Below are 25,889 nucleotides of genomic sequence, written 5' to 3'. Positions count from 1 at the left end.
CGATACATCTCCATATAGAGATTCATAGAAATGATAAGAGCTGTAGACAAGCCATACTGAAATGATGATTTGATTGCGTGTTAAAATCCCCAGACGTGATCAGCTTTACTACATTCTAGGCAATAACAAATTAATAACAAATCACTGAAATCCAACCAATGAACACTGAAGACCCCCCTGACCTTTCCAGTCAGTAAACCTGGCAACCCGAGGGGCAGACAGTGCAATTCATTTTGGAGATGACACCCAAAACAAAAAATTGAGCACCAGCATAGCCCCATTCAGAACACAAATAGCTTATCCCTTCTATCTCCTCTTTAATCTGATAAAATCTGAAGTAAAAGACAAAATAAAAAAAATCTTTCTTTGCCACTGTGTTTTTAGAGTATTATTATTATTATTATTATTATTATTATTATTATTGTTGTTATTATTATATTTGTTCTGTTACAGGTTCCTTATCAAGAGGGAGAAAATCCTTATCATTGTCATTGTTGCTGCAACCATTCACCTTGGTGGTCATTTTATTATTTCTCTCTTTCTTTGTCTCTTTGCTTCTCTCTGCTCCCCTGACCGGGCTGCAGCACTGGTATTTCAGTCTGTCTACTTGCACTCTTCTGTTTCAACACTAATTCCTCCTTTCAGACATTAAAACTCTTTATTCTTCATTCTTTATTCAGATCGCCATTAGCTTCCACAAAGAGGTCACTAATTTACCTGGGGTCCACACAAAAACGGCAACAATAAAGTCAAGCAAAAGTTAAAATCTGCACTTTGTCAGTAACACAAAAATGCAAAAAACAAGCCAAATGTGAATATGAATAAATAAATAACTCTACATATGAAACAAAATTAGTGAAGCTTCTTGACTTCAGTCACCATTTTTTGTACAGCATGAGAGAGATTAAGGCTATACAATGGTCTGGGTAAACACTTGTTTCTGATTGGCTGGCAGGTGTGTAAACATTTATCACCATCCTAAAATCATCTACTACCCAACTTGTAGCCATAGCAACATTAAAAAGCACAGCTGTCAAAGACTATACTTGTTATCAGCTTTGGCGAGCAGTTATCAACTTGATAAACCAATGATGGAAGGAAAATAAACCAGTCAAAGTTTTTATATTGTTTCCTCCTCTTTCCTTTGTATTGTGGCAAATGACCATGTCATGGTATAATGAGCAAGTGTGCATACTTCACGGAGACAACCACCCGACGTGAGGCAGAGTGTGGTTCTTTGCCTCCACATGGTGTCCTGTAACTGTTTAACGCACACCTACTCGTCGATTAACCCTTACTTAAGCAACAAGTGTAGAGAGAACAGGCACTGAGAGCAGCTTGGGAACTGAGGAGTGAAGAGGAAGCTCTCTCTCTCTCTCTCCTCTTCCAAGCACTTGTGGCTGTCCTCCATCTGCCACATCTTTCAACTCCGTCTTTCTCCTATTCGTCCTGTTTTTTCCTTAAACTCCCCCTTTTCTGTTGTACTTTTGCTCTCATCCTCTTTCCTGCTTCACCTCTCGACTTTTCTTCCTCCACTTCCACAGCTTCCTTTTTCCACACTCATCTCTCTCTTATCTAATGTAAAGCTGTCTCCCTTTCTTCTCCTGTACCCTCTGCTTTCTCTGCCACTTTCCCAGTTTACCTACAGCTACCTCCATCTATCCTCCTTATTCTCACCCCTCTGCCTTTTGTTCCCTCTTCTTACACCGCTTTCCTCTCATATTATATATCTTGCGGTCTTCATACTTCATTTTTATTTTTTTTTAATTTTTTTTTTTGGCCATGGCGAGAAACAGGGGTCTATATGTCATCCTGTCGGACAGTCGGACTGTCTGCCAGCCGGTCAGAAGTTAGGTCCAGAGGGGCATACCTCAAAATCTATTTTGTGGCTCGCCCTGAAATTTGGTGACAACATTTATGATATCCTACAGAATGACATCTTATCATTTCTGGTGAGCCTATGATCTTTCCTCTACCACCATCAGCAGGCCAAATTGTTATCACTGCTCACCAACATTTATTTATTGAATTATTCATTTTGTTTTTTTGCATTTCAAGGAATCTTTACGCACCTGGGAAATCTAAACACTTCCCCAGAGGGGTGTTCAAAGTAAAGTGCTTGTTTTTAATAACCGTACAAAGCTGGAACTAACACAATATGGTATTTATTTATTTATTTATTTTTTAACCCAAAATGAATTCTGCAAAGTGTCTGGTGAGCTTGATAACATTTGCACCAATAAATATTTCCCCCTATTTAAGCTGCTAATCCTAATATCTCGGCCCTGTCAGTCTTATCAGCTTTGGGAGAGGATGAACTTTGGTCAACAGAAGATGCTGAAGCTGTTTCTAACATGTGGGAGAGTTTGGCTGAAATGTGGCGCACATATACCACACAATTCTTTACTTTTCTTCATTAAGAGTCAGTGGAGGTTGACCAAATCGCTTCAGTCAGGAACACTCTCGTCTTTAAGATGAAACCACAAGGGCACAAATTGCTATACACAGATGTATTTGGAATGTAACAAGGATTTCAGCCTGAAATTTGATGATTATTTAATTTAACAGCCGTCTCATAGTGTATCATGCTGTTTACCCCTAATTACATCTTGACTTTTTTGTGATTTTGATGATGTTAGTTTTATTGTGAAGCCTTTTGGGGATATTTCTGTGATGAATTAACTATATAACTATAGCTGACTTGACCTATAAAATTTCACCCTGTTTGACCCCACCAATTTACACAACTCAAAAATGGTAGAAGGTGGAAATTTTCAGCAGTAAATCATTTTGGAAAAATGTCACTGTTTGTGTTCATAAAGTCTCCTGTGCATTGGTGCGTGATGGAGGACAACATTAAAAGAGCTTAAAAACTTAGATGTTGTTGTTAAAACTCGGCTGCAAAGCATTCCCTCTGCATACATGATTTTCAGACAACATATTTAACAAAGTCCTAATCAAGGATTGTCTAATCTCACTGGTGAGGTGGTGCGTGGGAACAAGGCAGTGTGTGGGAACTCGATCTTCAGCAGCATGTAGTGAACAAATTTGAATTAAAAAAAAAAAAGAAACTGGTGATGTGTGTGTAAACGAAGAGGGACGAATTGCCAAATCCTATGGAACAGGTTGGGGGTAGAGTTTACGGTTTTGAAGATACTGCTGGCTGCGGCAAGACACCAATGCCCAAATCTGCCACTTCTTCATCCTCCCTGGAGCAGAAGGTTAATTCAGCCATGTCAGCCTTTGTGCCCACAACGTTCTGCTGCTCTGTTTGATAAGTGCTGGTGGCAGTAGGTCCACACATGCCATCAGTCCCCTCTGTTCCTTGTCTCTCCTACGTGTCTGCACTGCTCAGTATTGTTTTGTCTGTGTGAAATCAAAACAGATAAAACACAGATGATGAAACACAAAAGAAACATAATACAGTTGGAGCTGTGAATCCCAAAATGCATAAGGCATGTGAACCTCTCACAAGTGATGAGGATAAACCAACCGAAAATTTAACTACTGTGCCCGTTTTACTGAAAAGACAAAAAAAAAAAAAAAAAAAAAAAAAAAAAATTGCATGCTTGCCAGTTCTGTGATCACATCCCTCTCACAAATGCCACTTTCTCTGTTTGCCAGTAGCTCCCTCTGCGTCTGTGCCCCGGCCTGCGTCACTCTCCACCACTTCAACACCACCCACATCATCTCCTTCACATCCTCCATCACTTAAGGAAGATTTCCAAAATTTGGCAGCTGCGGCTCCCCTTCTAACATTTGGCCAGCTGCTTGTACTTTGGTGCTGCATGGGCAATGGATGTTGTTATTCTCATATTTCAAAGTCTTTTTGAAATGTATATTTCAGAATCATCTGATGGAATCCATCCTTTCCTGGAGCAACAAGTGTGAAGCTGGGAAGCTGCTTTGTGGAGAATGGAATGCATTTCTATGGCGCTTTTATCGTCTACCGACTACTTAAAGCACTTTACAATGTTTGCCTCACATTCACCCATTCACATTGACACAGTGATGGCAGATGCTACTGTGCAAGGTACCAAGCTGACTATGAGGAACAGTTAGAGTGTTCAGTGTCATGCTCAAGGACACTTTGACATGCTCTCTGGAGGGAGCCGGGGATGGAACCAGGAACCCTCCAATTACCAGACGAACGCTCTACCTCCTGATCCACACCACTCCCTCAGTTTACTTTGTATATATACATTTTTTTTTTAATTTGCATTTTTTATCTCTTATTTTAACAAAAGATCCTCCAAGGATAGGCGTTTCAAAATAGCATCTGCTACAAACACTATGATACTTGCATTGGATAGCTCTGTTCTGTTTATCTATGCAGATTGTATCGGTCCCTATCAAATAAACCATAAATAAATAAAGAAGTTACCTGCCCATGAACACTGTAGCATGCAGTGGCTCACACTTTTCTTCACTGATCTTAAGAGTGTTAAGAATGTGTTCTTTGATTTGGTCGCTGTCCACTGAAAACCCTGTATGGCCAATTTTGGTGATTTTCATGTTTTAACTTAATTTCAGAGTTCTACAACCCTTGTGGTCATGAAACCTTTACAAAACAAATTATAAAAACTGAAAAATGCAGTTACCAACCTAGAGGCAAGACTGTTTTCCTTAGTCTCTGAAAAGATGATTTTATGGAGGTATGGAGGTTTTGGTTGGGCGACAGCAATTTTTTCAATATCTGCCTATTTGTTATATTTATGGAACATTTTGCTTTGTCACCCTCAAGCTTACATGTGTGGTAGAAATTGACCTTCAAGACTAAGACATGAACTGTGATCATTTTTACTTTCTTACTCAATGGGTGCCTGTAGATGTGTGCTGGACATGCAGTTTTGCTTGACTAGATGAGCTATTGTTCCTCTATTCAGAGACAGTGTAGCTGGTGCTTTTATTATTTATTTTATTTATAAGTAGTTTATAGAATCGCATGTCATTGCTTTTGCATAGTGCACAAACCATTCAAATTCTCTTTACAGATACACCGTTATAACTGTTTCTTTGCTGCAATGGATAGTTCAAGTTCATGTATTTGTAGAGCCCTTCATCACAAGTAGTAGTTAACACAAGAGTCTGCCTGTCTAAGATGCGGGATTTATATGGTCATGAAAGACCTGAAAAGTGAATCATTTTCAAACTAATATTCCCAGGCCTTGGCAAACTTATGGAAATTTATAATTTCATAGACATCTTCAAAAAGTCATGAAAGTTTCACTAAAGCAGCACTCAACTGTGTTATATTATTACTGTCATCACTAATAATGATAATAATGATGATGATACAGAGGTTGTGATCACTGTGGAAGGCATTAAGGCATTAAAACATTTACAGCAGATGAACACCCTCCTATCTTCTAGCACAGCCTTCAGACTAAGTGATTATAAACTTTCAAGTGATACATTACAAATAAATGTAAGCCAAATACACACCCCTTGAAAATAATAATGCATGTTAGTTGTATGAGAATCATTTTTAGGAAACAGGGCGTCCTCTTCCTGTTCATCCTCCTCCCTTTCCACTCCTGTATGTCCTCCCATTCAGCCCCGCTTCCAACTTCTCATTTCCCCCCATCACTCTTCTCACCCGTTGTTCTTTGAATTTCTCATTTTTCCTAATATCGCCCATCCTTTTAATCTTTACATCTCATTTTCATCTTAATTTGCCCTTTCTCCTCTCCTCTTTTCATTTTACTTGGCTTTAATGAGGAAAAAAAGACACCAAAAGAGCCTTATTTAAGGTTCTGGTTCCTCCGTCTCTGTTTGTTTGCTTTGGTTTTGGTTTTATGTTGTCAGGTTTTTTTTTTTTTTCCCTTCCAAATTGGCATCCTCTTCATCTTAGGAGCTTCAAATAGCTTCCCTGGCCTGAAGATAGACCAGTGTTTAGTGTGTGTGATAAAGAGAGAGACACAGAGACAGAGAGTGCTAAAGAGATAGGACAGCTGGCCTGAAGGTAAACTCGGGAGTGTGTGAGTGTATGTGTGCATGTGTGTGTGTGCGTGTGTGTGTGTGTGTGTCAGGGAAAGAAAAGTGAGTCCGTGTTTCATTTTTCTCCAGATAAAGACACACATAGACACTGTTGGTTTTGGCTCATCAAAGATCTATTGCTGGAGACAGACAAGCCGCCTCACCTTAGCTTCTGTTCCACATGAAGCTGTTTCATTTGATGCTCTGATCTAATGTTCAAACAAACAGATACACTTACCTCAAAACAGGGCTCTAAGTGATCTTTGAAACAAGTTACACGGAGCACAGTACAGCTCACAGTGTATTTTACTGTCAGATTGTGTACTACGCAGAAGCAGCGTGGAGGAAGTTTCCACCAGGTATATGAATAGTTAAGTTTAGGCACAGCTAACCATGCTACAATATGTGTTGGGACACACAATTCAGTAGGGTCACCAAATGACCCAATTGGTTTCATGCCTCCAACAATAAGAAGCTATATTTGTCATGTCAAACCGCCCAGTTGAGGATCTCCAGATGCAAAGGTTTAGGACCCAGAAACAAAATAGCTGGCCTAACAAGCTATCCATATACAGTATGCTGCTGTATAACTAGGATAAAATCCCTTAATTAGTGTTTTTGGATCACAGCAACAAGTCATATTTAAAATAAGTCTGGATTATAGATAAGGAATATGAAATTTACATTAGACTATTTATTTTGCATATTTTTTTTTCCATTTTTGTGACACCCATGGCAGTTTTTTATTTGTTTACCCAGAGTGTTTTAGTGTTAATGTATCAACATCCCAGCATGCAGACCACAGAGTTTGACACCCAATGAAAAGCCACCAAATTCATTTATTTTCTCCATTTTGCAACCTATGTGCTATTTGTGATTTCAAACATCATAGGTTCAGTAATATTTACAGTACTATATATATTTGCTGATAGTTGGCAGATGATAATGATGGTAATAATGATAATGAGGAGAGGGGAGATGAGAAGAGAGGACACACTGCATCACACACCACACACAGAGGTACTGACCTGGTTAACAATATAACATTGCCACGAATACAATATTGAAAGGAAATGGCACCATCTATAAATAATTGCACCTATACGCACGGTCGAAATGCATCATTACTCATGGCGCAAATACACACACACACTCACTGCACAGTTGCTGAGAGAGAGAGAGAGAGAGAGCACCCTCAGCACCACACTTCCTGTGCCGTTGCTTACAATTGGTATACAAGTGAAGAATTTTCACTTGTAAACCATTGTTGGGAACGGAGCCCAAAACAAACTAGAGGCGCCATCAGTGGTCCATGCTTACAAGGGGAGAGCTACAGGGTCAAGTCTGCCAGAAGTAAGCAATGGTGTCATAGTCCCAAAGAAGGGAAAAGTGGTCCTTTTTCTGGCGAGCATGCATGACAAGAGGTCGATGAGTGAGCTGGAAAACCTGTGATGGTCATGCTCTATGGGTGCTGGAGTTGGCTTATTTCTGCATCTGCCTCAGCCCTGCTGTTATGAACACACAAGTGATTTTCCTGAAATCCTGGGCTGTTACCTGCTGAGAAAGGAAAACGGCTCGAGAACAGGAAAGATGTGCTACTATGTCTGGAAGCTGTGATGGATGCTCTGAGGTTGTCCGAGAGAGACGCATTCAAAAAGTCGCAGACCCCTGCCCTTCCATACTTGACTGCAAAACAGTAGACCCATGCATGCAGTGTGCACAATCGTATTGCAATGACCAATGATAATTGCAATGATACTCTGCTGACTAATTTGTGTTTGGAAAGTGCCAGGCATTGAAGAATAAAAAAGAAAAAAGAAAAAGAAAAGAAAAAAAACTGTGCACTGGTTGGCGCCAACGGCCTCTCATACTTGAACTTAGCTTTATGACACTTACTGGCATTGTAATGACACATTGTTACAACAACAGAATAAGCAATTTATTTATTTGTGAGTCACTTGACCATCAGCCATCAAATTACATGCTTATTATTCATTTTTGTCAGTTGTCAGTCACAGTCCTTTCTTCAGCCGATCTTTGGCAATTTTACATAGTGCACCTTTAAATAGGTAAATATTCTGGCATGGAATATTAGCTAACAACTTTCACTGTGGCTGTAAAACCAGCTTGAACTTCCATATAGATGAAAAACTGATGTGGAGGCTAGATGCTCAGCGCTGTACCACTGCTCCTCAGAGAGTCTTACTGTCTTTTATCTGTCCTGTATGTTGATTTGTTAACCTGTTAGTGTTTTTCAATGTGTGAATCAGCTTAACTATTATCACTCCCACACAGCAGATCAGTTAGTTTTGCAGGTGGAGCTAGATGAATGTTAACCATATGGACATACGGCCATATAGGCACACATTCAAATCCCAGGACAAGCTGGTAAAACCTGTGTCGAAAATCCGGGTAAACATCACTTCCCTCTCATTCTTCTGTATCAGTGACTGTCATACTTCCCTTGAGCAAGGCATTCAGCTTCTAGTTCTTCAAGTGCAACTGCAGAGTGGCCAGAGGTAGAAGTTCTGATTTTATGCAGCAAATTGGGAATATATACAAGCAAACATACCCAGAAAAGCCTTCCTGGATAAATTAACTGGATAGAGTTGGTTTTGTTTTAAACTGAGGCTGAGAAGCCTCGCGGGACACAAACAAAATCCTGAATTTGACCTCAAAGTGCTTAAGCATCAGCACACACGCTGGAAGACGGCCTCTCTTGACTGCCTTGTTTCCCCTTTTGTTAGATTTAATAATTTACGTTTTCTTTTGTAAATCTAATTGGCGTTCTTGGTGCCTCTCAGGGGACTGATGCTAACAGATGCGTATAGGCACTCTCACAGGTGTGTTTCAGAGCCCCTGAAAAAACAAACAAACAAAAAAACAAACCAAAAAAGGCTGTCCCATTTCAAATTAACACTATACACTGAACCTTGAAAAAGTACACATAATAAACCTTATTTCATATGGGCCTCTGCTGTCTTTCTTTCTTTTTTTCCTCCTGATATTTCATCGATGGCTTTACATTGACAATTTGCCTGTATGTCCCCCATGGTTCACACGCATAAATCCATATGCAAATGTGCATGCTCAGTTTACAAATCTATATCCACCAATTTATAAACCTTACTCCAAATCTGTACCCTTGGATTTATCAGATCCGTGCCTTCACATATATAAAGTGGCTTTACCTGGTATCTTCACCACAGTAATGGCCAATGAAGCTCATGGGTACTGTAGTTTGATACACTGAACTGAAAGAAAATGTTATATAACACTCCATTTTAGTGGGCTGCAAATTCATGATAAGTTGGTGATAATTAGCAAGGAAAATATATGAAATTTCTTTCAAATTACCCACAAATTACATTATAGTTTACCTGAAAATGTATTGAAACCTTAACTTGTATTTATTACTGATGCTGGTGACTCACGTTAGCCTGTTTGTGATATTTTGATAATCATTTAAGGTAAAATTGCAAATGGGGAAAACAATGAGGAGAATGTATTTTACTTTCCCTCTCTTTAGTTTTATTCACTTATTTGTGTTTTGTATTTACTTTTTTGCTGATCGCCTCTGGACTTGTATGTGTCTTTATATTATTATCAGTAAAATAAAATAAAGTAAAATAAATAAATAAATAAATCATCAGACCTGAAGGTATGAGTTTGTAAGTCTGAGGATATAGTTTACAAAGACAAGGGTACCAATTTGTACATTTGAGGGTACAGCTCACAAATCTGACTTGCAGATGTGACCTCAGGGAGTTCCATAGCTTTGTTGAAACACCAAAAATAGAAATCTGATTGTGTGATTTCACTTCTTCACAGCCTCCACATTGAATGTGTGCATGCACATGCATACATACACAGTATACACTGTTATGCTGAGCTGGAACTTCAGTGTAAATAGAAAACTCATTCTCAGTGTGCACACTGAGGAAATACTGCAAAAGCCGTCTCCAGAGGAAGATAAAATGATTCTGAATGAGAAGCGACAGCATGTGTGTACCCTCTCAAACAAAGTAAAAATTTGCAAAATGTATTTTCTACATCAAAGGGAAAAAAACAGCAAAAAATGAAAACTGAAACTGATCCTCTGCCTCTTTCATTTCATTAATATCAAAGCGCTGTATTTTTCTGTCATTTCAGCCCCACGTATAGAGTGTTTTGCATCACTGAGAGTATTGAAGTACTTTCTCCCAAAATTATCTGGCCATTGCACATCAGTGTAATTATTTTACTGTATGTATGTACGCATGCATCTGCTGCATCAGAGCGCTTCTGGCTGCTCTTGAAGACGTCTAGGACACACCACTCTGTCCCGGGGCAGAACTTGCTCTGGCTGCCCCAACAACCTCCCAGACCTCTCTACTTGGGCTCCTTGCTGTTGAACTCAGCTGTGGGTCTTGGTGGGTGTATTAGGGTGCAACAGGTACCCAAGTCCTGTGTCCTTGCTGCATTATTGAAGGTGCTGTCGATATGATGGTCGATTTCTTCCTTGGAGAAAGCGAGGTTGCCACAGCATTCCTGCTCAAGACATTGTTTAGTGAACTTGAATGAGTTTGCAATGAATGCTTCCTGCTTCCTGTCCCTTTCTTTACCAGTGTTAGAGTTGTTCAAAAAAGTAATGTATTACACATTACTTGTTACTTTAAAAAAAAAAAGAAAAAGTAATGCATTTCTTTACTTAGCTGCACCCTATGGAAAGTAATTTGTCACACTACTTGTTACATTACTTATGCGTTGGTCCACAACATCGCCTGAGATGCATTTGTCCATGAATCAGCACAAATCCCCACTACTATAAAGGGCATACACAAATTTCTTTTATGCTCTTAAATAAAGTAATGCCACAAAGCCGACACCAAAGCCGGTGAAAACCAGCCCATTTGATGTGTTCACACTGATGCTGTGTTGCGTACTGATCTCACAAGCCTGGGCATGCAAGTTGGGCATGGACTAGAGCAGTGGTTCACAAACCAGTCCCCAAGGACCTCCTGCCTAAGGGCTTCATGCTGATTGGCTGAAACAGATCTAACTGAGTAGGCCTTGCATCAAGGTGCATGGGCCCTAATTGGATAAGGTGTGCAAGAGTAGAGCTGGAACAAAAAGCTGCAGGACAGGAGGGACTTGAAGACTGGGTTAGGAACCACTAATCTAGAGAATGTCTTGAGAGGTCCTGGGTTTGAGATCCTGGGTTTAACTCCAAGGGAAAAAGGGAGTAAACATAATGGCGATTGAGAGAAAAAGGTAAAGTGGAAATTCATAACAAAAAGGTTTATTGTGGATATGAGGAAGCTTGATGAACGACTTCAAGGTGAATCAGGATCAACCTGAGAAACAAAATCCCAGAGATAGCTGAAACTGAAAATACTCTAAACTGTCCAAAACAAATGAATTGAAATCAGAGAAGTATCAGAGGGGTGCAGGTAATGTAAAGAACATCAAATGATGAATGATTTTATTTTATTTTCTACTCAAAACACAGTACAAACCAGCTCAGACCTGGGAACAAATGACACAAATGGTCATCAAACTAAGAATTACAAGTTTGAGATTCAGTTACTCAAACTGAAGAGCTCTGGCTTCTTCAGTTTGAGATGTCACAGTATGCAAAAATGAATAAAAACAAATTTCCTTTTATTATTTATGGAAAGCATTGAAGACCATTTGATTACTACTTACAAAAATACTGTTGTGTGTACTTTTCTATAGCCCCTGGAGGAGGTTTCTTCTTCTTGTTGGCTTGTACTTTCCCGAGGTTGACACTGTGAACTCAATGTTGACTCAGGTCTGAAATTTTCAAATCAGAAATTCAGAGTTCTCACCTGAAATGAATGCATAATACATTCATATTACAGGCTAGTTAAAGATTTACTACAGCTTTATGATTAAAACATAGGTAGCTGCTTGGTGATATGAACACAGCAGCTGTTGCTATTAAAAATAATGTGATTTCACTGGAGAATAATTTGCCATTGACCCAGGACTGATAATTTTTTATCAATGCTGGCCCATTTAACAATAGTTTACACCGACTACATATCTACTATGTGATGTATTTTTAGTGACACTTGAAAATCTGTGCCAAAAAAATTGAAACCAGTTTCAACTTTGTAATTTTGACAAGGAAGCCAGTGGCCCTCATAAACACCACTTCTTTTTCAAATATTCTCTTCTCCCCCGGACTTCCAAGGACAATCGAAGGCACCATGCTTACCTTCATAATCTCTCCACCACATTTGGAATGATCTTAGAGTAGGAATGCAGCTGGCACACCTGTGGTCAATGAGCTTCTAGATGCTGCCAAAAAATGGTCCATTTTTACTTAGGTCCTAGTATCTCCCTACTGCACTTATATTCCAGCAAAACTCCAACCACAAAATTATACATGCAGTAAATAATGTAATTTGCACAGGCTGCAATACATATGAAAGAGCTGACAGTGTTGGAATACTAATAGGACATATAACAAGGTGCACAAGAGATGGACGGTGTTAATTAAAAGTCAAAATGGTATGTTCAGCACTGCGTGGGGGCAAATCAATAGCGCAGGAGGTGGAAAAGTTCTGTACGCGGAGATAAAGTGTGAAACCATTTTAGGTTTGTTTGGGTTCCCTATACCTCCTACCAGTCAGAAAGTCAGACATCCTGATGCAATATGCATTCATGAACGAGAAATGAACTGCACTCTGACATGGATGAGAGGATGGTGTTCAAAGTTTCATCTGACTAAACTAGGGGGAGAAGGAGTTTTAGTCACAAAGGAGAGGCCTACAGAGACAAAGTGAGAGAGGGAAAGACAATGAAAGAGAGGGAAAGATGGTGGAAACAAAGTATTTCATGTCTCCACTACTGTGTAATGTGTATTCACACACACACAAGCACACACACACACACACACACACACAAACTCGCACCGTGTGACACATACTCACAGTCAAACCTCTCCATTGCCACTCTAAGAAATCTCTCAGCCACATTGTCGTTCCTCTGTATTTAATTTTTTTTTTACATGTAAGTGCATACATAAATGAACTTGGTGAGAGCTCAGCCTGAGGTTGAGGAAGGTAGGAGGAGCGGGGCTCAGAAGAACAAGCTGCATCTAAAAGTTCAGATTTACAGCATCATCAATCATATATACTGTATATCTTGACAAACCAGAAAAAAAATCAGTCAACGAGTGAAAAAACTTACTTCATTACTAAGTGAAGTGGCAAGTAAAAGCTTGTGATTGTAGACTAATCAGTTTGCAAAATCTTGTTTTGAAATACAGTGTTGTAACTTCAACAAGACTTAAATCATGGAGTACATGAAAATCTTTGAACATTATAACAACTTTTGCGTTGACCCCACTGGACAATGTTTCACCTGAGTTACATTTTATTTTAAGAACATGTCTGAATCTCAACTGTAGTATTTGTTTTCCAGGGGTTTTCCTTCCCTGGTAACATTTATAAATGCAGGTGCATATACCATCATGCAATACATGAATAAATCTGAACTGGGCAGAACTAAACTATTTGACAGTTGGTAGTAAAAAAAAAAAAAAAAAAAAAAAGAGAAAAGAAAAGAAAAGAAATAAATCAACCAACTTGGAAATGTATAGCTGGAGAAGGTACCAAAACTGCTCATCAGACCTGGGACAGTGTTTGTAGAGATGCTACAGTAGCAGTGGACTGCCAGGTAACTTTGTGTAACGCAACAGAACCAAACAGGTGGTCTCTTCCAGCCCACCATATCATATTTATGAGGAAGACATTCATAAAGTTGCATGTATACACACACACACACACACACACACACACGAGCACACAACCAAGCATGCATATATATATATATATATATATATATATATATATATAATGAAACTTGTCCAGTGAAAACAAAAAAAGAGTGTTTTAGAAATCCTTAATGAATGTATTTTTCATCCACAGTCTTTTCATTTGATATGGTAGCACCAACAATGCTAAAAAATATCTCTATGTTTAGCTTTTTTCAGCTATAAAGGATAACCTTGATAACCTTGACTTTCCATAACCTCAGACCTTTCAGAACTTCTGGGATTTGCTTTTATTTTCATTTTCACTATATGAAGAACTAATGGCAAAGGTTTCATGTAAATTTTTTAAATGTACTTTTTCTTTGTAACAGCCCAAGTTGAGCTCCTGCTGAGTACTTTCTCCTCCCCAAATACTCACTCCTCCCAAAGTGTAAGCAACTCTTTGTCAAACTTGAAGTCTCCACTGTTTTGCCATTTGATTTTGTTGCTTTGTGCCTTAGCCTTCTACTGACACATGTTTATGGAAGTGTCATCATCTCAGCGCTTTCCACCACCAGCTAAAGGTTCCCAGTACTCAGATCTGCTGTATCATCCCCAGAGAAGGCCCAAAATCACCACTAGTTAAGGTGCAAAAGTAGCTTAAGATTAGAGAGGCAGTGAGAGGCAAAGTGACTAAACACTCAACCTAAACTAACTAGCATTGACAGCTGTTAAGTAACATGATAAATTATATTAGATTGTCACTATAACCAAAAGATCAATGCAACTTAACAGCCACTGCAAAAGACTGAATTCAATATTGGATTTTATGTGTTCAATACTTGAATCAAATGTGTTCCACAAGCTGAAGTTTCATTTCAGTGTCACCTGCAGAAGGCATACATGCTGACAGTGAACGGTCACAGCTGAAAATATGGCAAGATTCACCACATCTTGAGCTGGATCTCAGTCCACCTAAACTGTTTAGCAGAGGTGGCATCTGGATCTTTGCTTGGAGGCTGTTGCTGTTTGCTGGAGTATCATTCATATTGAATTTTTAGATTCTAAAACCCAACACTGTTTTCAAAGTCAGAATTCTTGTATTGTGATACTATACTATTAGGTAACTCCAGAGTCCCGTGTTGAAGATGCTTGCCAAAAGCATCTACCCAGGTCTTGTTACTTGGTTTCAGTGAATGGGAAGCAGAGCTGTAGTGAAAAAGAGAATACGTGCGCTGTCATCCTGCTCTTGATCAAGTTAATAAAATAAAATAAAACAAAACTGAAGAAGTCAGAGACTGCATACGTATAACTGCATCTTTCTATGAAGCTTTGCTCCAGAGATAATGCCCAAAATGAGAATTTTGCCCTTTGGATGACCTTGACCTTTGACTTAGAAACTCCAAAATTTAATCAGCACGTCCTTCATTCATTGCCAGTCCCTACATGAAGTCTCATCCAAATCTCACCATAAGTTTTGGAGTTATCTTGCAAGCAGACAAACAAATAAACAGTCTAGAGGCAAAAACACAACCTCCATCCACCTTGAGTGACACAGGTAATAAAATAGACTACATTTAATAAGATAAAATAAAATAAAATGATCCAGTCCTTCTCAACACTGATACTTACATAACTCCCCATCACATTGTTCCCCATATTCTCTCTTTGAAGGATTACGTTGCAAAATCCTATATATCCACTTCAGATGAAATGACAGTATCTTCACTTCAGTGATACTACAAAAATACAGATGATTCATATTTCAACACATAACAGTTTTGTTATCAAAGTTTTCAAATCCAGTAATCCGGAGGGTTTACTTTTGCGTTAGTGATAATTTTGCAAGAGCATAGGTCAATATTTTTACATGGTGGTTATTCTAATTTAGAATAAAAGTCTTGATCTATCCAGTAAAGCAGAAATATTATTTTTTAAAAAAACTCTTTAAAAATAAAAGCCTGTCTGGTGAGACTTGCATAATTTGCTGTTTCCTGTGTGGAGGAGCATGTTAAGCCTTCACACAGAAGTCTGAGAGTAAAGCCGGTTGGAGTCAAGAGGAGAGTTTTTCTGCCACCAGTGATCAGCTGCTCAAGGGACCGGATGCTGATTTGATTCACAAATTCACACTTACTTGAAAGGACTGAACTACGTATGATCTTGCTATCTAACTTATTTTCTACTCTCTCTGTCTCTGCAGACTCCCTCGGCTCCCCTGTTGTCTCCGTGTGGAATGGAGGAAGTGTTTTGCTTGCCATTTCACAAAGATGCAGCTCAGTTTTTTTTGTTTTTTTTCAATCCCACCCCCGAGATGCTGTGTATGTGTGCGTAATTGAGTGTGTGTGCTATTGTCTGTTTGAATGGGATTGTGCGTGTGTGTGTGTGTGTGTGTGTGTGTGTGTGTGTGTATGAGGGAGAGAGTGAGTGTGAGAGTGAAAGAGAGAGAGAATGTTATCAGGCCATGCAGGGGGAGAAAGCGTCTGTCACTTTGGAAATGCAAATAATTACATTCTTCAGGTACACACTGAAAATTCTCTCTCTCTCTCTCTCTCTCTCTCTCTCTCTCTCTCTCACACACACACACATACACACACACACACACACACACTCTGAAGAGTCCAGACACATCAAGTTATTTCGATAATCCAAACTACCAAGGAAATGACACCCTAACAGATAAATCTACTATTTCAGCCCAGGACTGAAACAAAGGGATTAACACAGTGACACTAAGGAGAGTACGGCACAATTTGATCATTTTTTACCATTTACTCGTTTAGATGAAATATATTGCGGTCCAAAAAGTCTTATTACTAACTGGCTGTTAAAAAACGCTGTTGCATGCCCCTGACGTTGACTTCCAATCCTCTTTTTAATAGAAGTGACACGACACAAAGTATCCCAAAAGCATAACAAGCACAAGGAACAAAGTTAAAACTTTTGGGGTTATCCAATGACATCACCTCCTACTAGAATCAGAACAAATTTGCTGAATAAGTGTACAAAAATATTTTCATTTAGACTTTTGTGATTGCGTTGCTCCGTTGCATCAGCTTGATTTATTGTTTGCAGTGGAATTTGTGGGTTGGGGATTAGGAGACTGTTTCACTCCTTTCTTTTAGCGCATAGGTTTTTCGACTGTAATAAATAAAATGAAAAATACAAGTCACACTTGACTGGCTCAGAGCAAGACAACAAAGGGAAGGACCATCCGTGGGAGAAACTGAAGTGTGTTTGTTATCAGAGGAAAGCGTCTCCTGACCTTCAACCAAACCAGAGACTGCCCCGCTCCTTGTAGCAACATGATCTGTAGTTAGCCTCTCGTTCTCCTCTCTCTTCCCTGCTTGTGTTGTTTTAAACCTTAGAGAACATAAGGCTCTTCTCTCTGTGCAACCTCTATTTGATTTTTTGGTTCATAGACGGTGTAGAGACACTACCTATGGGGGAAAGTACAACCAAACAATCAGAAGAAGCACAGGAAATAAAAGATAAGAAGTAATTGTTTATAACAATTTGGGCAGTGTCATGTAGAGTGGAAACTAAGACAAAGTGTGGTGACTGAGTGAAGAGTGCCACACTGGATGAGAGAGCCATTTTATGATCCAGGAGCCAGTGAACTCCCAGAGGTCATCATCAGCCACAGCTGTCTCCAATCCCCCTTTAACAGACGGCAAATATACCCTTTTTCTCATTTCTCAGTTGTAAATCCTTGTTTTCTCCTCTCCTTGTATCTCAGTCCCGCCCACGGGAGATGTGAGCTGAGAAGGTGAAGCAGCAGACATTTAAAAAAAAAAAAAAAAAAAAAAAAACAAAACGAGACATCCTTGTCCCGACTGCCCTTTTTTTCTTTTATTTCCATTCCACTTCATTGTGAAGCACAACAGGTTTTTAAAAAGTGTTGCGTAAAATATGATGACGATGCTGTAGAGCTGTCTGAAAGCTTTCAGACCCATGACCTGATAGACCTGGTACAGAAATAGTCTGTTCTGGGTAAACCGTTTCATATTATTATAACTGCATGGACACAGCAAATGCACGTCACGCCAGAAAGGGATTAATAATATGATGAGGAAAATCAGATGAGTGAATTAAGAGCATCAGGCTCCAATTGTTTGCCCTTGGTTTCATTTTGCGTTGAAAATACACAGCAAAGGTTGAATCTCATTCTTAAAACTCCATCAATTCCAAATGCCAGATGTAGCAGGTGGAGAATTACTGCCTACATCGCCCATTCAGGGAAAAACAAATGGAAAGCTTTGCAAAGGATACACCTGCGTATCCTCGGTCAACGCTCCTCCAGGGAGCCTCCTCTCCCCTCGACGCTCTCTCCAGATGCATTTTAGGAATTGAGACATCCTTAAAGATGCCGTGCTGAGATCGATTTCTGGGTCACAGGCAGGGGGGCGGAGAAGAGAGGAGATGAGGAGGCGCAAAACAGAGAAATGAAAAAAAAAAATAAAGCCAGTAGTCGTCGACAACACAAAGATGATGGATTCTAACCCTACTTCCCGACTTCACTACATCATCAGGTGGGGAGACCAAGCAGCAGATGGAGCAGAGCAGTACGGCAAGCCGGACGGTTCAGTGTGTGTGTTTTTGTCATTGATGCGTCAGAGGGACAGTGGGGGACAATCTGCTGTACTAGTGCTGATATCTTCTATTGCTAAACTTTAACAGACTTTCTGCTTAGTAAAAAAAAAAAAAAAAAAGCTTGCAGTGGTTCGCGCCAACAAATGAAAATGCATGACATGTCCTCCAACCAATAGCAACAGTAGAAATGCTGGATGAAAGTAAGATGAATGCATTAAAAGTGGATACAAAAACATAGTGAATTTACAAGGATAGATGCAGAATAAATGGAGTTTGACTTCTGCAAAGTCTGCCACATGGCAGCTATATTCTCTCAAAAAGCTTTTGTTTCCCATCCAGACCGGCCTGTATTTTTAGGACTTGAATCATCAGCAAGTTGAGTGAATTCATCTGTTAACTATTTTTTTTTTTTTTTTTTTTTTTTGCCTTTGGGATTATTTTCTGGACGACTTACTTCATTTTCTTTCTGAGGAAAACTGGTCCTGATGCACATCTAAAAGTGTCTGTATGCTGTGAATGGCAGATCATCAAAATGTTTTGTTTGCGAGAATTCATTGTTTTTCGATTTTGGTATCATGCATGTGTGATCTAATTGCAACATTTACTATTTTTGCTTTGAGGCTGTAGTGTTGGGTGTTTTTTTTTTTTCTACTTGCTGTTCATTTTTTACAGGCTCCTTGTATAGTGTAGAGAGAAAATGTCCATAGCTAAATGTTAAACACAGCAACAATGGTGTAAATTTGGAGTCTTCATAAAGATGTCCACATATATAAAGATATTAACGATGCTTGCCTTGACATTTTTAACCAGTAGATATTGATGATGATGACAGTGATGGTAGGGAATCTAATGGGAGGCAAGGGAGACACTTCTGCCACTCTTTTTGGGGTGGGTCAAGTAATTGGGTGACATGCACTATCACCACAATTTAGTTTTTAGTGTTACAACTATTTTTAAATAAAATATCCCCATCAATCATTGCTGCTGCAAAGGTTCACTCTCTGTGGAAACAATTTTCCAGGATCTTGCACCCTTTCAACTCTAGTAGTCACCCAAGAACACCTACGCATCGGTCTATCGGTCTGTTATCTCATGAGTTGTATTCTCGAACATTTCCTCCCAGTATTACAAGACCCTCACGCTTCTGCTCTGCTGATGTTTAACCTCAGCTCTTTTTCAAAGCAGTTGCTTTGACATGAAAGAATAAGACAAAAACAGATGTTACTAATGAGATTAATTAAGGTTCAGTTATATTTCAGTGTAGCAGAGCCTTTCCAGTGAGCCAGCATGTCCAATACCAGGACCGTGGCTCTGTTGGACCTACATGAACAGAGCCTTAATTGAAGTGTTTACCCTGATAAGTCATATCAAAATGGCTGCTGAGAAATAGGTCTATATTTTTACTCATGTGCTATGCTCTCAGATCCACTGTATGCACAGCTGTGTGTGGATACAGTGCCAAAATAGCAACGATGCACAGGCATACTAACCTCTGCCTCTGTTTCTGCATTGAAATTGTCAAAACATGTCTCCAATGTTATTTGTTACCTAGTTAGGGTGCAAGTGAGGGTACACACACTTACCTGTACCCTAACTTGTACCCAATCCCTCAGGGAGCAAGAGTCGGCCGTGGTCAAACATGGAGAAATTTCAATTGAGAAATTCCAACCCACCACTTTGAATGGAGCGCAGCGTTAACAAAAGGATTTGACAGAAGGCGTTAAACAAGCCAAACTTTACTGTTCAGAGGGGCACACAGAATTTTATAGCCACCTCTCTGTCTCGCTTTCTTTCTCTTCGTAAATTATTGCCCCTCCTGGCGGCAGGACATGCCACAAGCCATGGTGTGCACGCATCAAAATGGTCACAATTTGGTTATGTTTAGGCACCATGAATACGTGTTTGAGGAATAGAGTAGGGTTGAGAATAAGGTGAGAGGATCTTTGTCATCATGATTATGTAAGCTGAAATCAGTGGTCATTGACATTAATGAATATTGTAGTTGTTTGAAACTCAACATGTGTAATCATGTCTCTTGTGATCCAAAGAAGTTTTCTGAATTTTAATTTTTCTTCTTCTTGAGTGTTTTAGGAGGGCTAATGAAATGGCAGGTAGCTTTAGACTTTCACTCTTTTCATCTCTCTCCATTTCAAGCTTTTAGCTTATCAAAACCAATTTAGTGCATGAACAGCGGTTGAGTGTCCATGTCTTCCTCTCACTGTGACAAGATACACGGCCAGTGATGGACACACCTTGGGGTAATGAATCTGTGACCTTTCAGTCACAGTATGATTGCTCTAACTACTTGGCCAATCTGGCACTTCCAAATTGAGTCATGGAGAAAAATACAGTATTTTCCTCCAAAATCTTAAACTGTGACCAGCAAGGAAAAAGGAAAAAACACTTCCCTGCTGAAAATATCTGGGCCAGGAGCAGACAGGTTTGGTTAAAGGAGTGAAAGGCAGGGGGTCTGTGTCTTGGGTCAGAGGGCACTGTTGGGTAGTGATGGGCACACGCATGTTCATATCTTTGAATGTCCATCACAGAGAGTTTCCCTCCTTGAACACAGCTCCAGAAGCTCAGTTAGCTCAAGAAGTCACGGTACACTGGAGGAAAACAGGGAGGGTCATGTTTAAAATTTAAGTCAGTGGGAGGGCACACTGTTTTCAGTTTGAGTCCAGGGGAGGGTTGTACACATTTGAATCTATCGAATTTTAAATAGTTTCTTGTTTTGCGTTTTGGAATAAAGCAACTAACAGGGCAAATGTCCGTCAAAACAGCTACCTACAAGAAAACGTAAGGGTTTCGCTTAAGTCTCTCTCCTCTGAAGGTAGTCTCATTAAAATTGAGAGGAGAATTGGAGAAAAAGCAGGACAACAAACTGAGAGGAGCCAAATAAAAGCTGGAGGACTTTCTGCTGCCTCACAACAAACTTTGCGTTTGAGCTAGTTTGTTCTTGTCGTCCGATATTCAGGTTGATATAGTTCCAACCTGTAGCTTAAAACATTGCTGTTTTAAGCTACAGGGGTAAATCAGGGAAACAATTCTTTATCCACAATGACGGGACAACAGCCATGGAGAGCATTTTCCTTCCCCGAGTTGAGCATGAAGAACAAGAACAAAACTATTTTATTGATTGTACGCTGAACATTGTTTTGCCAGTGAAAATAGTGTAACGTTTGGTGGAGGATCAGTCCCTTTTTTCAAATATTATAGGTAGGGTCAAAGAGAAATATACAGTATTGCAGTCAGGGGGTCACAGTTTTTTGTTTTTTTTTATTTAAACAGCACTCTAAAATCCTCCAGTGACTCCACACCCTAAATGACAAATAACATACATTAAAGAAACACAATAGGCTACTCATGCTGATTGAAATGCTCTGCTCCAACAATACAATGAAAATACCTTTATTCTTACAAAATGTGATGAACTTTAAGTAATAGGTTTCTCCAAAAAAATTACTTGAGGCCCAAAATTTCATTTAGATTCAAACTAAACAAAGTGGTAGCTGTGATGAGTCTCTTTTTATTTAGTTTTTGGCTGGACTGCAACAGCTCAGCCAGCCCTGCAAACCCAAATGTCCATCACTGACTCACTGACTCACTGAGTGATGAAGTTACAGCCGAGTGTTGGGGTTTTCCCACTGGTCGTTGCTCTTTCAAAATATTCATGACTGTAGCCAACTATGAGGACATCGAGTTTCAGACCCTGGTAATTACTTCATATAAGAAATAAATTGACACTAATTAACTGTATAGAAAACCAGGGTTTGAAAACTGCTGTCCAGTACAGCCGCTGTTCACAGAACCAATGTCAAAACAGCCTCTTTTTAAATGCAGCTGCGCTGCTACAGCAGTAATTACGGGGGCTCACGGGAATTGTACATTACCACAATTAGCACCTCCTCCTGGTTTTGAATTCCGTTCGATTCAGTTCAGTTCAAAGGGGCTTTACTGGCAGGGGACACAGATGTTTGCATTGCCAAAGCAAGTGTGCTGTTAATATGTATATAGACAGTATATATTTCTAATTCCCTTGGATTCCAATTCATTTCTCAATACCTGTCTTTGATATGAGTATTTTGGGCGAATGAAGATTATGGGCCCGGTTTTTGTGGGTGTGCAAAGACCATTGCAAGCAGCACTATGACCAGTTGGTACTTGGACCTGGAGGCATGCTTGTGGCATTTTCATGTGGTATTTTCGTGCTTATGCATCGGTCTTAGTGCAAGGGTAGGGTGTGTGTGCGCTATCTATCTGTGCTGTTACCCGCAAAAAACTGTACATCAGTTCCTAATTTAGGGATTCAGTATACTGTTTGTTATATCTCATAAAGAATAGCTTTTCCCTTCTAGTTGTGGACCGCTGTAAATTCAGGACTGAGCCAGAATGTGAACACACAATGATTCTGTTTGGTTTGATTTCTGCTATCCATTACACTGCAGGAGATATGGCCATCCTTTCAACTGTATATACCGACAAATGTCCTCTGGCAACCTCAACTTTAAACTCTGGAACATAAAATGCAGAACTTGTATTGTCATTGTCAGGGTTTTTAGATCCATAATGAACAGTCCATATCTATTGTGCAGAATACTGTTTACAGGAGCTTGAAAGGCAAAAGCCAGGCTTATTAGGTGAGCGGAGACAGGTGTGCAGGTGAATCAAGAGGGCCGACAGATGACTGGAGCCCACAGCAAGAAAAGGCAAACACACAATGGAAGCAGGATGACTGAGAGAGAGAGAGAGAGAGAGAGAGAGAGAGAGAGAGCAGACTAAAAGCCAGAGAATTGTGACACTAAAACCTACATCAGCTGATGGTGTGCTGACAGGCTGACACTGCCCTATATCCATGCACAGAAAGAGATTATATTCATCATATGCAAGAGAATAGGAGAATAGATAGCGAGTTTCCAATACATGGACTTCATGGTCGGGAAGTTACACAACCCAGGGTTATCAAACAGGACCCGGTTCATAAGGGATTTGAGACTCTGGTTACAATTCTCAGCAAAGTCCAGCATCACTTTAAACATAATAACATAGGCAAATCAAATACAGTCAGGGCCCTATCTTGTGCCACCCGCTATCCGCTGCCACTACCCGCTACCCGCAAATTGCGGATTTAGGAACTTCCGCTATCCCTAAACGGTATCTTGCGCCACCCGCTACCCGCTATCCGTTATGCCGACTCGGTCATTTGCGCCTGGAGGTGTGTCCGTGGGCGTGTTTCATGCGCTATCCCTAAAGTTGCTATCTTGCACACACACTTTAGTGATAGCGGATAGCGGGTGGTCAGGACCACCCGCTATCCGCTTTCCCTTAAGTTTGGGCTGTTACGAGAGCGCGCCCAGGCGGCTTCAATGCGCGCCCCGACGGAGCCTCGCCACGCACACGGTCGGACTGATACCGGGACACCGCCGGAATGGACTGAGTATATTACTCATATAGACTGTTTAGAGGAAAGACTGTTTTAATTGGACACTTACGCCAGCACGTTTTATTGTTTTATCATAAGCCAGCAGCTGTGCTATATTTTTATTTTTAATATTTTATTTGTCCAATCTACCTTGTCAATAAATTAGTTTACACATAGTTCCACCTCTGCCTCTTGTGTGTGTGTGTGTGGTGTGACCCGGGGATTTTACTCAATCAGTACAACCTTGTGACGCGTCCACTTGGACACATGTGGCTCCACCTCCCGAATTAACTCGCCTATAATATATATATATAATATGTATATAAAGCCAACTTGCTTTAGCCTCAGTAGAAGCCCTGAGAAAATCTACCTCCCTCTCTCCATCGCGGGTTTAGGATTTAGGATTTAGGATAGCGCATCCTGCCCTTAAAGGCAATGGCACCTGGCACACTGGTTGGTTTAACTGGCGTAATGCCCAAAACACGCCTATTCATAATATAGCGGGTAGCGCAGGTGTTTTGCGGATAGCGGGAGGTGCACAAGATAGCAACTTTTACGGGGGAACGCCTCTTCCTAAATCCTAAATCCGCAAATAGCGGGTTTAGGGAGTCTGGCGCAAGATAGGGCCCTCAGTGTGCTATCCCATCAGCACACTCTTGAGCAGCCTGTTTAAGTCACCTTGTTTGGTAGATGTGTGATGTTGCAAAGGTGACATACCTGGTGGTTGTAACACTATGGCTCACCCATAGGCGTCTTTTTTAACTTTTGTTGTGTGGGATTGTTGGAGTTTACTTACTTTGTGCCATCTTTTTTTCCTGCCAGTAATGTGTGAGCACCTATGTTTTCTATGGTGGGTAACATTATTTAGCCTACTTAAGAGCAAAATCTTTGAAATTTCCACCCACACCTGCTTTTTTGTTCGGCTCTCTGTATCTTGTGCTGGAAACATCATACAGAGGACACTCTACTTTCACAATAAGCCACTCTTCATCCATCTTCACCCAGCATGAACAACATGGAATTTCAGTGCAGTTTCCAGCCAACAGCAGTGCTTTAGATGCTGGTACACCCACAATAGAGGCAAAGTGACCATTTTGAAACCCAAAGCATCGCCACTCTCATGACTTTCACTGCAAATTTGGACATTTTCATTGAAAACCACTGGCTGCCATTTATCTTTTCAGTACCACTCCTCATTTCACTCGCTCACATGGTGTTCTGTGAAGAATATGTGTCACACAACTGCTCTGGACCGAGACCAAAAATTTTGCCATGTTTTTTTCTATCTTTCAAGCCAAATTTGCTCAATATGTGGGCGCCAAATCTCAGAAGAGACAGATGGTTGCTGACCCACACAAATCACATAATGGATAAAAGAGTTTCAAAAGTCTGATACAGTTACAAATTTGCAAGGAAAGGGATGCATATGCATATTGCTGCCACAAACTTTGCAGGATATGTTGAAGGATTGGCAAAGACAAACCAAAATACCACTGCTTCAGAGCTGCACAGTTTACTGGTATATTTGTGTTATCAGGATTTCAAAATGTGCTGCCAAAACTTTGCCCAAATATGACAACAAATGTGTATAAACATGTCAACAAGTGCCTAAACATGTCTTCATTGAAAGTATAATGCACATCATTGAAAGTACTGCTGAAATCATGTGTTGTGGTCAGATGAGCCCAAAAATTGGCATAATGAATTCCACAAAGTACCAGGAAAATTTAGCTCAAAATCTGGTTAACTGGGCCAGGAGGCTGAAAATTAACTGCAAACTGACCTTTAAACAACACAATGAAAGACAAAATCACAAAATGAAACACCCAATAAGTCTCAAGACTTGAACGCTTTTGAAAACCTGTGGTCTGACTTGAGGGCAAAACACAAGTGCAAACCCAAGAATATCAAGGGTCTTGACATTTTCTGCATGGAGGAATGGCCAAGATCCCTACAAAAGTGTTTTCCAACTTTGTCAGGATGAGGCTCAGTGCTCTTGTTCTCTCCAAGGAAAGCGTCACCACATAATAACCACATAATAGGGAACCAATATTTTCCACAATAAACTGCAAGTAGTTGTCAAACATGTAGTCATGAGAAGTATCCCGTTACCACATCTCCACCCTTAAAGTTACC

This window comes from Myripristis murdjan, chromosome 12, assembly GCF_902150065.1.
Source record: "Myripristis murdjan chromosome 12, fMyrMur1.1, whole genome shotgun sequence".
Classification (NCBI taxonomy): domain Eukaryota; kingdom Metazoa; phylum Chordata; class Actinopteri; order Holocentriformes; family Holocentridae; genus Myripristis; species Myripristis murdjan.
The sequence above is the reverse complement of the archived record's forward strand: the minus strand, read 5'-3'. Positions refer to the sequence as shown.